Genomic DNA, 14,581 nt, shown 5'->3' with positions numbered 1-14,581 from the left:
TGGGCCTCCGGATACCTCGGACCTTGGACTCTCGGCTTGGGCTCTGGTCGGGACTCGCCGCGTTCCTCCACCGTCTCGTTCGGATGCTGGACCGCCTCCTCCGTCTCCTCCGTGGGCCTGAGGGATACTTGAGCAGAAATATCTGCCACTGCGCAGAAGAGTTCCGTCACGACTGCAGAGGGTCAGGGGGTCGGCGTGGCTTCACCGACGCGTGGGGAAAGGGCAAGTCCCTATTCGGGCGCCATTATGTGGTAAATAAATAAATAATACCCTATTTTTGACTAGACTTATAGCATAACAGATAGCTCAATAAAATAAGAGTCAAGATTCGAGGTAGTAGGAGTTTCTGCAGGTTTATTACAGCATAAGGACAGGATCAGGACAACCTGCATAGGAACAGAATGACAGGGCCCAGCAGGACAACTGGGGCCCAGCAGGGGAAAAGAGGCCCAGCAGCTGCTGGGGCTAGGTCTGGGATGAGCGCGCTCACATTCAATAACAAAACACAGGCATATATACATAGCGCGAACACATAGCATTACATTGCAGTAGACGTAGCAGTGGGTGGAGCAGAAGGCATGACGCGTAGCAGTCGCGAAAGATAACAGTAAAAAGAGGTGTAACTGGGCGTATACATAGACATGTGGTGCAAACGTAACAGAATATGTCATGAATGGGCGGAAACATAGGAGGGGGCTACCTAAGGAGCCGGGACCTCTAACCTAATGGTGCGCGAAAACTAGCAATGACGTGTTACTAGGAGAAGCTGGGGGCTATGAACTCTGTGTTAGGAGCAGAGACTAAAGTCTGGAGGGTCGGAGCGACATGTACCTAAACCCTATCTGGTATCTAATGTTTAGGGAACATGTTGATATAAACTAGAAGTCATGAGGGGAAAAGCTAACTTGATTCTAAGACTGGACCATGCATTATTCTACATGTAGTGCGTGATGAAGAATACTAAATGACCGTTAAATACAGTATTTCTCTAACGTGGAGCCGAGTAGGCTAGACAATGACGGAAACTATTGATGCAGTTCAGTAGCTTAGGAATGCAGAAGGAGGACTGAACTGATAGCTGGAACTATAACATACTTTTGGCAGACTCAGAGGCAGAGCCAAGCTGCACCGGGCACTGCGAGGCAGGAAGTAAGTGAAGGGTCGAGGATACAGGTGGGGGCTGTATCGCTCCTCAGCGAGGCTTTCAGGAGACAGAAGCTGAATCTGATGTCCGGGCCCTTTTGAGGCCTGGAAACGGGGACTTTATAATGGAATAACGTGCACACTGAGAAACGTGGCAACATTACTTTACATAGGCCTGATATTCGTAGTATTCACGAGGACTGGAAAATGACATACCAGAGGTGGACACAACTGTAATTGCGTCATTAATCGGACATGGGGAATAACATATGCATATTGGTCATGCACACATAACATATGATGGATGAAGCGTAGGGACACAGAACATGGCAAAATTTACTTTTCCACAATATGGTCTCTTTGTATCACAAGTTCACAAAATATGAAGTCACTCAATCCTTACCAATTTTTTTCCCATTTTTCCAATGCAAGAGCCACAGCAACAATTTAAAAGTTGGTAACAAAAGTACTAGTTTATAACAGGACATATGCAGAGTCCCTCCACACTGAACCTATATAAATACTTTGTTATTCACTGCTTGCCAGGCTGATATAGGCTGAGAATACTCCTATGAATTTTACATTTGCCACCTATTACTGTCAGGACAGGAGGACACTACAATCATATCATAATGTTAATCTAATAATAAGTGAAAGTTTAGAATAGTTTGCAAGCACAGTAAATGCTACCCGGTTCTTTAATTGTTAAAAAAATTAAATGGTTGCCTACACATAAGCCAATGGCAATTGTTAATAGTGACCTCACTACACCCCATGAAGATTTAGACACAAAGGGCATTGACGGAAAATTTAAATTGAAAAAAAACACAGAAAATGTGGTTAATCATCAGGTTTACCGAGACCACTGGCATATAGAGACAGAAGGCTGATGTTTTTAAAACATCCATTGTGTTGGATTAAACAAACATAAGAATGTATTTTATCTTGTCCTACTTATCAAAGTCATGTCATATTATTTAGACAAAATAATACCTAAATCCATTTCGCTGCTTACTCTGATATTTAGATTGAAATCATCTCTAGATCTTGGTACAGCACAAAAGAGGGCTGACGTGGAGTGGGATTCCATCACAGCCTAACAAGAATTAATGAAGGGTCAGCACGGGATTTGAAGTCAATGGTTCTAATGCTGGAAATGTGGTACATGGCAGTCTGCCCTGTCCCCTCGCCCACCTTTTCGTAGAATGGTGAGGGCGCAGAGGAGCAGTTACCTGCTGGTCACCGAGGTCCAACTCTCCAAAAGGTTACACAAGGATACAACAGAATTTAAAAACGAACCCTTCTAATACAGCCAACATTTACTTCTATATTACGGATTGAGAGCAGATGTCAGATTTATCACAACAATAATAAAACAGATCATTTATTGATTAATAAAGACATTAAAATAGTTCCCAAAGATTCTACAGGTAAGAGATTCACAGTATCTGGTAAAATACTTAGGAGTCTCTACAATACTTAGCTATACTTGCTGAAATAGAAGCCTCTGATTTTAAAACTGCAAGATCAAGTAGCAACTTTGCTCAAGCTGCCTCTATCTGTGGATTAATCTTATGAAAATATGTATGCTCCTGCGGCTCCTTTGCAAATTTTTCAAATTATTGGCTCAATCATCAGGAGGTTAATCCGGGCAATTAAAACCACTCAAATGGACTTCCAGCCAAGATGACAACTGTGCAACAGCTCAAAGGAGGTCCAGGATCTCTCCTCAGGCCCCGACCTCGACTACAGGCGAGCCTCAATGGCCCCAAAACCTGCCCAGACCGTACAGAGGCCATGAAAGGAGAAGGCAGAGACAATGGTCCAGCACTGCAACCTCCTCGAGCTGATTAAGAGAGGCCACTAACAAAGAAAACCACTGAGACGAGGCACACAAGATAGTGGTAGCCTGTCCCGTAACAAGAGACTGACAATCTGAATGCCCAGACGATCCAGAGAACCCTGTGCATTATCTTTGGTACAGTCAAAGGGGCAGCAGGAAAGTAGGGAAGGCTCTACTATTGCAGCACCACAGCAGAAAGATATCCCTTGACACACATAAGTGGGGTGGGGAGGTGTTTCACTAAAAACTGCTGACGGCAGAGGGAGCGCACTCTCACACAGGCTCACCCTAAAGGAGACAGTAGTCCACGTAAGGCTGAAAGGCACTAGAAGAGGGCTGCATGTTCGATGTTCAGAGCAGCTGCCCTGAGTGCCCTCTCCACGACATATGGCCAAGTTAGCAACACAGATATCTTCTGCCCTTATGAGACTAACAGGCAAGACAAAGAACAATGATGGTTTGGCCTCAATGCACAGAACAGTCACTCAGAATAGGCAGAGGCGGAAAAAGGCAGGATGGGCCTCACGCCTGCCCGACTGACTAGTGACATAGGAGGACCACACCCTTCTTAAGCGTGTTAAAGAGGCCACAGGCAGATCGCAATGCCAAGTCAAAGCACTCACAATGTGATAACAGGTCCTGTAAAAAGAACCAGACATACCAAGCGGGCTAGATGGAACAGAGCTCCAGGCATTGTCCTATGCACCATCACAGGGGAAGCAAGGAAGCAAGAAAAACTCCTTTGTTGAAGGGCCCCAGTGGAAGGATATCCCTCACCTCTCACAAGGGCCTTCGAGGAAGGAAAGCTGGTCGGCCACAGACCACTTTAAGAAGTCAAGTGGGCCACATGGGCCCACCCTCGAAGGAGAATACTGAGATGTAAGCACACTGAAGGCTGCAAGGCAGTAAAAGAGGACTAAATATACAAAACTGATGCAGATGCCCTGGCACCCCTCCCTACAATGTGTGTCTCAATCTAGAAAACAGAAATAGTCCACCCTGATTAACACACAGATGAGAAAAGAGAGGCGATGATGGTTCAATCTCACATACAGTGTAGACACCCAGACTAAGAAGTGGTGGAAGAGCATGGCACACACTCTAACGCATCCAACTTTGGGAAACGTTGAAATAATCCATGGGGTAGTAACAGGAGAGTGATCTGACAACCTTCTTGGGGATGTAGAGATCCTACCAAGGAAAATAATGTGCACTGTTCCCGAAGGGTCTCTCTGAGGATTCTAGGCAACTGTGTGGCTATCGTACACAGGGCATGTTGTTGATACTGTATATAAACTGTTGCAATAGTTCCCTCGGTAAATATTTGCTGTTGAATTGGGTCTTCATTTTTAGGTTTCGACCTGGCGAAAACACTGCGAAGCAGTGCTCCACCAAGGGCGAAATCTTATGTCTTACACTGTGTGCTTTAGTTCAGCCTCTCTCTTCCATTGGCTAGCTCCATAAATGGAGGCTAGCCATTGGAAGAGAGAACTGTCCGTCATTTCCCGAGGCGATTGGGGGCGTTCCCGCCAATTCTTTCCCTCTCCACAACGTCATGAAGACGTGGCCACTGTGGGCGTGTACTTTTTTTCTTTTTTACCACCGATGTTTGTGTTCATTGTCCGTCTTGTCCCTGTCCCGCTGGCTGTTTCCTGATCACCCTCCCGCTGTCCGTGTACCTGCCCGCCCCCCTCCCGCTGTCCGTGTGCCTGCCCGCCCCCTCCCGCTGTCCGTGAGCCTGCCCGCCCCCTCCCGCTGTCCGTGTGCCTGCCCGCCCCCCTCCCGCTGCCCCCTCCCGCTGTCCGTGTGCCTCCCGCTGTCCGTGTGCCTCCCACTGTGCTCACATATATGTAAATATATTCTCCGCCTGACAGCAGTTATTTAAATTCCCATAGGAAAAAAAACCTGCAAGCGATACATGTGCACAGGGCGACGCTTGAAAAGATCACACGCCGATCTACCTGTACGAAAAAAATCAATCAACCATCAAACGTTTGGCAGTAAATATTTTTAACTGCCCACTCAATTTTTCACTGGCCCCTGGATCGCATGATTGTGTCCTGGTAGCTGGCGGGTCATCCCCTGAAAGGGACCGAGAGTCTGTACGAAGGGACTGTCGTCGGTAACCCATGTATATCGCGATTTAACGACCCATTGCGGTATTCGGGCAGCGATGTTAAGCGCCTAGAAAAGAGCCAACGCCGTTAATTTGTTGATAATTTGTGGAAAGAGGGTTAAATGGAAATGTCTGTGAATTAATTCATTTTACTCTGGAATCTCGTCTGCATTCACCGGCAGAGATGATGCGCCTAGAAGGCACCCCTCCCCCACAGCTTTGTGTGATGGTCAGGACTCAGGAGGTGGCGTGGTGGAGAACACACCCTACGCCACTTGGGGCTGCCGAGGCGTCTCCCTGCATCAGGACCTGAATGTAGGGCACGGCAGACGTAACGAGCTCTGGCAGCCCCGGAGATGATAGATTCATATCTTCCAATCCCGGATACACGCCCCTCCAGGCGCCGAGAGGCAGTGCGCAGGACAGGCAGCGCACTGCTTGAAGGGGCACCGTGCTTACCTCTCGCACAGGGCCCTGCCCTCAGTCTCCGCATGTACGAGGGGCAGTGCAGCGCTGGAATTCAGAGCCCTGTCTGCACTGTGCCATTTCACCGCATGCAGTGCAGGGGAGCCCCAACCCTCAGAGGCCTGTCTGCACTGTGCCTTACATGGCATGCAGCAGTGCAGTGCTGCCCCCAATCCTTCAAAGCTGTCTTCATTGTGCCCTTCCCTGGCATACAGTGCAGCGCAGAAAGGCCCACTGCCCGTCCCTCAGAGCACTGTCTGAATTGTGCTATTTACAGCATGCAGTGCGGTTCAGTACGGATTCTCCTCAGCATGCCCTGCAGTGCACACTGCCCCGGCCTGCGTTGTTCCGGTGCACACCATTTCGACAGTGCTGAAATTCCCCCACGCCCCCTGCATGCCAGTGTATAAACCCCCGTGTTCGTGTCGTGCAGTGCATTGCTGCAGTGACGCGTCTCCACAACGAGCTTCGCATGCCTTCTGTCTGGGTGCAGCACACATCCATGCGGCGCCGCTCCCAGTCATGCTGGGCTTGGCCTGCAGCGCGGGCCTCCTGCATCACCCTGCTTGCATTTCCCTAGTACACTTAATGCAGTCATGCAGTGCGGGCCTCCCTCCTGCATCACCCTGCCTGCATTTCCCTAACACACTTGATGCAGTCATGCAGTGCGGGACCCCCTCTCTTAAGGGTCTGTCACGTCCCCTCAAAGAGCATGCAGTGCTCTGCAGTGCTCGGGCCCTGTCCCGGGTCCCAGGCAGCGGCCCGGGGCCTGCGCTCTGTTTTCCTCAGGCGCTGCCAATAGCTCTAACTTCTCCAAAGGTGAAACCGTTGCATTGTAAATGCTTGTTGGATAAGGTGCCATAGATCACCATCAACACGGAGGGATTTCAAAGAAAATATCCAACATAATCAGCTGAAGGATACAGACCCAAATACCCACGAGGGAACAATTGTGTCGCAATCCTGTTTAACACTTAGCCTAGACAATATAAAAGCATATTTTAACAGACATTTGTAGGAGCAGATCTAGTTAAAGCATGCCATGAACTCAAGACTGGAAATGCCCGAAAGTCAGCTATTGTCACCCACAGACAGAGCAGGTGGTCATAGCGTCCGCTGTAGGTCTTGAATCTAATAACTACTCCTTCTTGAGTAACGCGAAGACCTAGAAAATCAATCAAGGAGGGAAAACATAAGAATTCAGAATCTCAATGAAACAATGACAGAGATGACCCAAACCATATAGCTTAAAAAATTCTTCCAAGTTGTTTTAAAAGAAAGATACTTAACTCCCCATCAGAAGTGCTAAGCCACACCGTGTGAGTCAGAAGGCAAATGGGAACAAGCATTTGCAATGCAATAGGTCTCGCATTTATGAGGGTTTAAGCTATTGGCATTGTAAATGACAATGCATTTTATCTATGGGTTGTTTTTAAAACAGATAAATAAAAGGCCTATTCAATTACGATGTCAATAGCTTAAAATCTCACAAATGCAAGACCTATTGCATTGCAAACGCGTGCCATAATTTTTTTGTTTTTTAAAAGCGTGTTGTGCCTGCCACAGCAGGCAGGACAAAGCTATTTGCGAAAAGTGTGCTTGGAGGCTGTATCTAAAGCCTACCAGGAAACAAAACAAGTAACATGGGGTGTCGCCATGGAAAGTTTCAAAATTAGACACAGCGGTACTAAGCAGGGTCTTCTAAGTCTTTTGACCAATGAACAGCCACAGTTTACAGTGAACAATGAGACAATCCAATCAAAAATGTGGGCGGAGAGAGGGCAGAGCTTCAAGTCCCTACCTCAATACAACATGCCTCGCAGAGCAGCGCATGTGCTGCCGAGGCTCGACCTAAAAAAAGACACCACTTTGAGACAGCGAGTCATTAATTGGCTTTGAGAACCAAAAGAGGTCATACCCCTTGAGACACTTAAGAGGACCTGTGAGCTGGCAGAGAGTGAAAAGTATCAATATATACAAAGTAGGCATGGCGCTGCAGCTCACGTGGCAAAGGATACAATCATAGGGGAAAATTCCACGATAGAGGACAGAATACTCTCTGAGCCACTCACCACAAAACAATATCCTTAATCTATTCTTTTTTTTAATTCACAACTCTTGTAACACTTTAGGGAAATTAAGACAGAACTGGAAGACTGATGTCGGTTCATTAGAAGGCAAGGAGAGGGAGGAAACTCTTCAAACCACAGGGGAAGTTGCAATCAGAGCAGGATTCAGACTTGTTCAACTAAGGACTGGTAGTACTACCCTACAGAGATCCCAAAAAAACAGCGAGGACTGACTCTGGGGGATACAGCAGGGGATTATCAAATTCATAAAGGCAGATCGCTGGCACACTGTTTTGGAGACTGCCTTGAGTACGTGGACCTCGCCCTACATGCATATCATTGCACGCAGGAGGCATTGTTGTTCTCTTTACCCTTGTCCTGATGAGGCCCGGAAGGAATAGGGGCTGAAACGCGTCAACAGTTGGTGCGTGGAGGAATCCATTAAATAAAGGAAGTTGTAATTAATTGGAAATACACAATGTAAAATGTTTCTGGATGATTAGTTGATACCCCATGTGTATATAGAATTACCTCGCAGTGGATTGCCATTAGTGAGAGTGCAAACAGTTTCAATAGACATAAGACAGAAAACAATGGAAATGATAATTACCAACCATTATTTTGCCACCAGCAGTATTACAGAGGAATACATGTAAAGAGAAGTCAATATTCAGGGCCTTTTATGCAAAACAATGCTTTTTTCAGTGTATATCACAACCAAAAGAATTCATACCCGGTTTAACTGAGACTCTTACTGGTGTATACCGTATGGGTGGGCATTTTGCGTCTGGTTGTCTAGGAGGAGAGGTGACTATGGCTGGACTGATGGTCTGCGTGTAAAGTATGTGGTGGGGGTTAGAAGGGAATGTGTGTGACCCCAATCAGGTACTGGGGAAGAGGGATAGCAGTTTCGGTAAGGAGGTATGCATGATCAATCGGAATCTTCCTCTGCATTAATGGAAGGTATTTGGAGATTGCCTGCATTGTCCTGCGTTGTCTAGTTGCAAGAAATCCTGTGTTATATAGTGTCCCACACTTGGGCGTGGCTAGGGGCCGAAGTTTGCGGTGTCCCTCCCTCAGCAAAGCCAACCCCACACATTCTGGCCATTTCATAACCTCTGCTCTGTGTGAGGCAAAGACCCCCAGGTCTACAATTTTACACGAGATGTGTTTCACCAGAGGTCAGGGAAATAAGCAGAACAAATAATATAATGGTGTTTTCAGTATGGAGCACCCAGTGGCCGCGAGTATGATTTGAGTCACAGTGTACGTATGAGACAATATCTGGGCAAACCCACACCATGTGCATGAGATCCAACCCTTAACACCCCATCTAGGGCACCTAGCGCACATCCCAGGGAACACTGCATTGATACTCAATGGAGCAAGTAAAGCCCTATGCGGGAAATAGTATTAAATACATTTAAATCGGACATTTCTAGACGTGCGAGGGGTGGCTAGTAGTATGCTGGTCAGTGATCGAGGGGTGGCCACGTCCTCAAACCAGCGAGTCCGGAGCACTCGAAGGTCCACCTTGGTCTGCTGAACGAATGCATTATATATTAATGTAATCACCTTGAGCTTTCCAGACATTGTGCAGATGATCTGCAGCAGCATGATTCAGTGGTTCCATGGAGCCAAGTCTCCAATGAGTACGTACTGTAGCCCTAACGGAGCCACAAAGAAGGAAATGTTGAGGGAGGAGCACAAACTCATCTATAAAGGTCTGCAACTCTTTAAGCGCATCCTGTTAAAAAACAAAAATCACCCAATTTAGCAATGCCCAGCACAGCCCACTTGCGTAGTCCCCCCAAACGTCTGGAGTATGGAAGGCACGCAGGACCAAAAGTAGAAGTTCTCGGGTGAAAGGTAGAGGAGAACGCGTTTGCTGGAGCGACCGGGCCCAGACATGCCATGATGTACAGAGGAGGAAGCCTTCTTCTGCGTCAGTAAGCTGCCGCTCATTGCAGAGCAGTAGGCAAAACAGGGTATAATGACTGGGAGTATCCAAGGTCTCGGCATCTACCGAGTTGCTCAGACTAGCTGGGTGGCTTGGTAACATAGCTCGAAGTCTCGAAACGCCAACACCCCCTCAGTGGCGGGTAATAGTAGCTTGGGCAGCGAGATTCTACACCTTTGAGCACCTGAAAGCAAGGACAGTAAAAACCTGATCATCTCACGGAAGACTGCAATGGGCATACGAATGGGGAGGGTATAATAGCCAAGGAAGGACCACCGTCATTGCATCCATGACGGATATTGATAATGTGGGCTAGAAGATTGCCGTCTGCCGCTCAGATGTTGCCTTCAATTAATTGTGTTTCAGAGCAATAGATTTTTACCCTCAATAGCAGAAGGTTTGTGGCTCCCAGTTTCCCGGGATCCATCCTTCGAGACTACAGGGCATAAGGAGTGAGCATTGGATTGGTCCCCGTTTACACTTTGCCCAGAAACCTATGTACAGTCTGAAAGTGCTGTGCAGACCCAAGATGTTGAATAGGGTTACCAACCAAAAGAAAGCAGAAGGAATAAGCTCAGTCTACTCGAAGAGACAATCTATTATTTTCCACAGGTTTCTCTGTGTTCCAGAAGGGGCAAGACACTCAGTTCAATGATAAGTAAGAGGCTACGTAAAATGTATTCTATAGCCAATGAAAAACAAGTCTGTCAACATTTGCAGCTCTATACTATTCAGATTTCCTCACTCAAGGGATATACTTCACTGAATCATTTACAAATCCTCAAACAATAGGGACTTGGAGAGAAAATAAATGCACTGACCCAAACCATGGAACAAAAAACATGACTAATGAAAGGGGTTATTATCCTGAATCTTTATGCAACACACTGATTCCATTACTTCTCATACACTTACCTTTCCAAACTCATTCAACTTTTAGTATTTCATCAGTCTTAAACCCTCGCCAGAGGCAGACATTTCCTTCGACAGCATTTTCGATACAGCTCACATTTCACCCTCCTTTTACTGCACAGAAAAGCAAGAGACAAATTAGCCTACTAAAATAACTATTGATTAGCTACAAGTGGCACCTAGATTGGCATGATAAATCCATAGCGTTGTGGTTGAAGGCACTACATAAATACCAATAACATAACAGTTTACATAAATACCAATAACATTTTTATTGTTACTCTATACATTTCAGTGGTGGTTAGAGGACCTGGTTTGCACACCATACAGCTATGGGTAGGTTGAGATTAAAGATACTCCTTTATGTATTGCCCTCTACAGGCAGTGACAGATGTGGCAAGACCTGGTCTGTGGTTCATAGGCTGTGAGGGGAGAGGTTATTTAGCCTATGACAGGTGGTGTTAAAGCTGGACTGTTACTCTAATCAGTCCGCAAGAGCAGAAGTAAGAGTTGCTCATCTGTGCCTCTGCCTTTTGCATGCAACCAGTAGTGTAGGGGTGTGGGGGTGTGGGGGGGTGTGTGTGTGCGTGCGTACGTGTGTGTGTGTGTGTGGTTTCCATGTCAGTAAGAGAAACAAGCATTCGGAAAGCCAACAAGTCTCACCTATGCAAGATATACTGGCTTTGTCAATGTTTTTTGGCAATGTTGTACAACTTTCGAACAAATCGATTATTATATAAAGATATATCACAGATAGATAGATATACACATACACACAGATAATCTATTATGATTGTATGATAACTTTTGTATGGTAAGTATGGCCCGTCACTGCATAATATGGTATGGCATGGCATGGCCTGTCATTGTTTGGTATGGAATGGTATGGCCTGGTGTTCTATAGAATAGAATGGTATGGTATGGTCTGACCTGTCACTTCAAAGTATGGTATCTCACTCTATGGTATGATATGGCCAGTCATTGCATACTACAGTGTGGTCTGTCATTGCAATTTATGGTATAGCTAGATATTGTGCAGTATGCTACGGCATGGCGTGTCATTGAATAGTATGGTATGGCATTGCCTGTTCTTGTACAGTATATACGGTCTGTCGTTGTATAATATGGATTGCCTGTCATTGTCAGTAAGGTACAGAATTGCATGGTCTGTCACTGCGTAGTATGGTATGGTCTCACAATGTATGGTACGGTATAAAATTGTATAGTACGGTATGTTATGGTGAGGGCCACTGGAATCATGCGGCAGCTGACGGACAAATTATACAGCAGGGTTGAGTACATTATGCGGTAAGAAAAGGTAAATTATGCAAAGTAATGCTGCAAATTATGTGATGGTATTACTTCATTATTTTGTCACTGTCTTGGCATAAACTGGTCCAAATGAGGTGCAGCCTAACACCCAAATGTAGCAATAAGCAACTGGAAAGCGACTAATCAACCTTTGCAAAGGGCCTTCCACTGCGTGGCAACATGTTGCTGCATTTTTAGTAACTTCTGAACCGTCTGAAAAGGAAACAAAATGTTGTTTTGTTCAAATCTGCAGATTATAAAGCAGATAGTGGATTATGTGGCAAATTCGACTAATCTCTAATTATGTGAAAAATGTTGTGGCCACACAATCAGATAATTCCAGGGGCCTTGAGGATGGCCTAGCATTGCATAGTGTGGTATGGTATGGCCTTGCATTGCATATTATGCTATGGTATGGTATGGTTCGGCTTGTCATTGCATAGTATGGCCGTGTTAGAAATTGGTTCTGACACAATGGGCCACACAGATTGTTTGCTTTTTGGAGCACCTAATTGCTGAGCTTTTACTGTGGGGGAGCCTCATAAGTTGGGACTCACCCACAGTGAACTCAGGATGTAAGAGACTGCATGGGGACTTTACTGGTGTCCCCCTGGCTTGTCCAGGCCACTGCGCAGCAGCTGGAGTAAGGGACACCAGGCTGATTACATGCAGACACATGTGTACATGCCTGTGCACATGGGTAGGGGCTGCGCAGGGGAGATTCCTAGCATGCGCAGTATAGGAGCAGCTACAGAGTGAATGATATGGCAGGATTTATGCAGACTTGGGTGGTGACATGGAATAGGCTTTATACACTGAAAAGAAACATGCCAGGGAAAGTCAGTGTGTTTTACTGTGATTTTCACTTCATTAGCCCCTTATGGGGATGTGAAGCCAATGGGCTAAAGTAATTTCCATAAGGCCTACTGATTCCAGACACGCAATAAAGTCCACTATAGTGGATGTGAAAAAGAGTATCCTGCAGAGTCCAAAGTCATTTGTACTGCTTTTGGGTCATCCAGAAATGTCATATTTTTCTGAGTCACTGGCTGGGGTCTGGCCCTGGCAGGTTAGATTAATGACCTTTCTTCCCAGAGCGAAGATCTTCCCTCCGAGGAAGAGGAAGATAGGTGGAGCTACAGGCTAATCCATCAGGAGCTGTCGCTGGGTGCCAGTAACCAAGGTGAAGGCAGCACTGGGGGATGGGGAGTACGTGGCCAGAGACACTGGACAACGCCATATTGAATAAACCCAGAGGCTGGACAAGAAGGAGAGGGCAGGGAAGTTATGTGTCGCTGTGTGATAGGACAAAGAGACTTCCTGCCAGCCCCCTCCCCAAATTCTTAAAAGAACTTGCACAGGAAGAGAAGCTCTCTGGGGTGTGGTCTAATGAGGCCGAAGGTGCTGGAACCTGGCAATGGGCAGTTGGAAGGAGGCACACCCTGACTGCCCCCTAGTACCCTAACAGCGCCAGAAGAAGAGCCCAGGACCGGTGCGCAGAAGCAGGTGCCTCTGCGCAGGGAGAAGAGAGGCCCAGGAGGAGAGCCAGGCGAAAGGCTGGTGCAGGGAGCAAGTGAAGACCGCTCCCTGGAGAATGCACCCTCTTGGATACCCGGAGGGCGAAGGAGAGTGCTCCCAGTGGCTGGGACACGCCACCAGGAGCAGGAAGATGTGAAAATGGGGCAGATCTGGCCCCCGGAAGGTAAGCGACCTTTGGCCTCTAAGAAGACCGACAAGCGCCCACCTGCTGGGTCCTGTGAAGCGCTGGTGTTGGCGACCCTGAGAGGGACTTCCAAGCGTTCCTATTCCCCGCGAGACGCTGCGAGGATCGTGGGCTGTGTGCCTTGTGGAGCGCCCCCCCCCCCCCCGGCTGTCATCTGCCCGGCGGCCCACGACGCCAGGAGAGGGCCGCCGCCATGCTGCAGTGGGCCGCGCCCGGCCCAGGAGGAATTAGGGGAAAGGCGCTGCCCTCCGGTGCACCTGGTGGGGCCCCGTCACCGCCGCAGCCCAGCTCGACCGTGAGGAGTTCCCGCCGCGGCCCCTGAGGCTGTGAGAAGGCCGCCGCGGAATTCTAGTCAGGCCGCGTTAGGCCCGAGAGGCTGAGACACTCACCCCACGTGACGGGGGCGCGTTCCAAGCCCCGCCCCCGCCGCGCACCAATTGGTCCGCGCTGTTGAGCCCCGCCAGGTGAGGCCGCTGATTGGCCGGACCCCCGGAGAAGCCCGGGGGGCCCGATAACCCACACGGAGGGGGCCCAGAGGAGCGAGAGTCGCCTCCGTCGTGCTGCACCCCTGAGGCTGGCTATTTCATCGGTGCTGGGGCCCGGGAAGCCCGGCTGAGCCCCGCAACCTGCCCCCACAGCGCCAGCCCTGCAGGAGAGCTCTGGAACGAGCACGAGCCCCCCGACCAGCCGAAGATCTCCGCAAGGGCTCAGGAGGAGCCGAAGAGTCAAGGTAACCCCCGGGGAGGAGGGCGGAAGGCCTGAGTTCGCCCCTCCCCTGGGGAAGATTGTTGCTGGGCCCCGTTGGCCCCATTCAAGCACTGGAACCGGGCCAGGACCCCCAAGAGACACCGTGGGGGCCGCATCTGATACCAGTTAACCCCTCAATAGGGGAAAGGCCCTGATTAAGGAACCGTTGATTATTCTTGCCCCATGAATGGTGGTTATCCTGGCCTAAGGAAATGCTCATTTTACCGGGAGGCTTGATTTACTAGTGCCTGATGCCTAACTAATGAACTGATGTATTGTTTACCTAATGAAA

At 48.1% G+C, this 14,581-nt stretch overlaps 1 protein-coding gene across 1 annotated transcript in view; it reads right to left on the bottom strand.

Moving 5' to 3' along the window:
• The window catches only part of USF3 (upstream transcription factor family member 3), a 130,771-nt gene that overhangs the window by 98,857 nt on the left and 17,333 nt on the right, over positions 1–14,581 (bottom strand). Inside the window, exon 2 of the mRNA XM_078656676.1 lies at positions 10,512–10,622. The gene's annotated coding sequence lies outside the window, so the exon portion shown is untranslated. The remainder of the gene's footprint in view (positions 1–10,511; positions 10,623–14,581) is intronic.

The sequence above is a fragment of the Lissotriton helveticus genome, chromosome 8, assembly GCF_964261635.1.
Source record: "Lissotriton helveticus chromosome 8, aLisHel1.1, whole genome shotgun sequence".
Lineage (NCBI taxonomy): Eukaryota > Metazoa > Chordata > Amphibia > Caudata > Salamandridae > Lissotriton > Lissotriton helveticus.
This window is presented reverse-complemented; position numbering and strand designations above follow the sequence as displayed.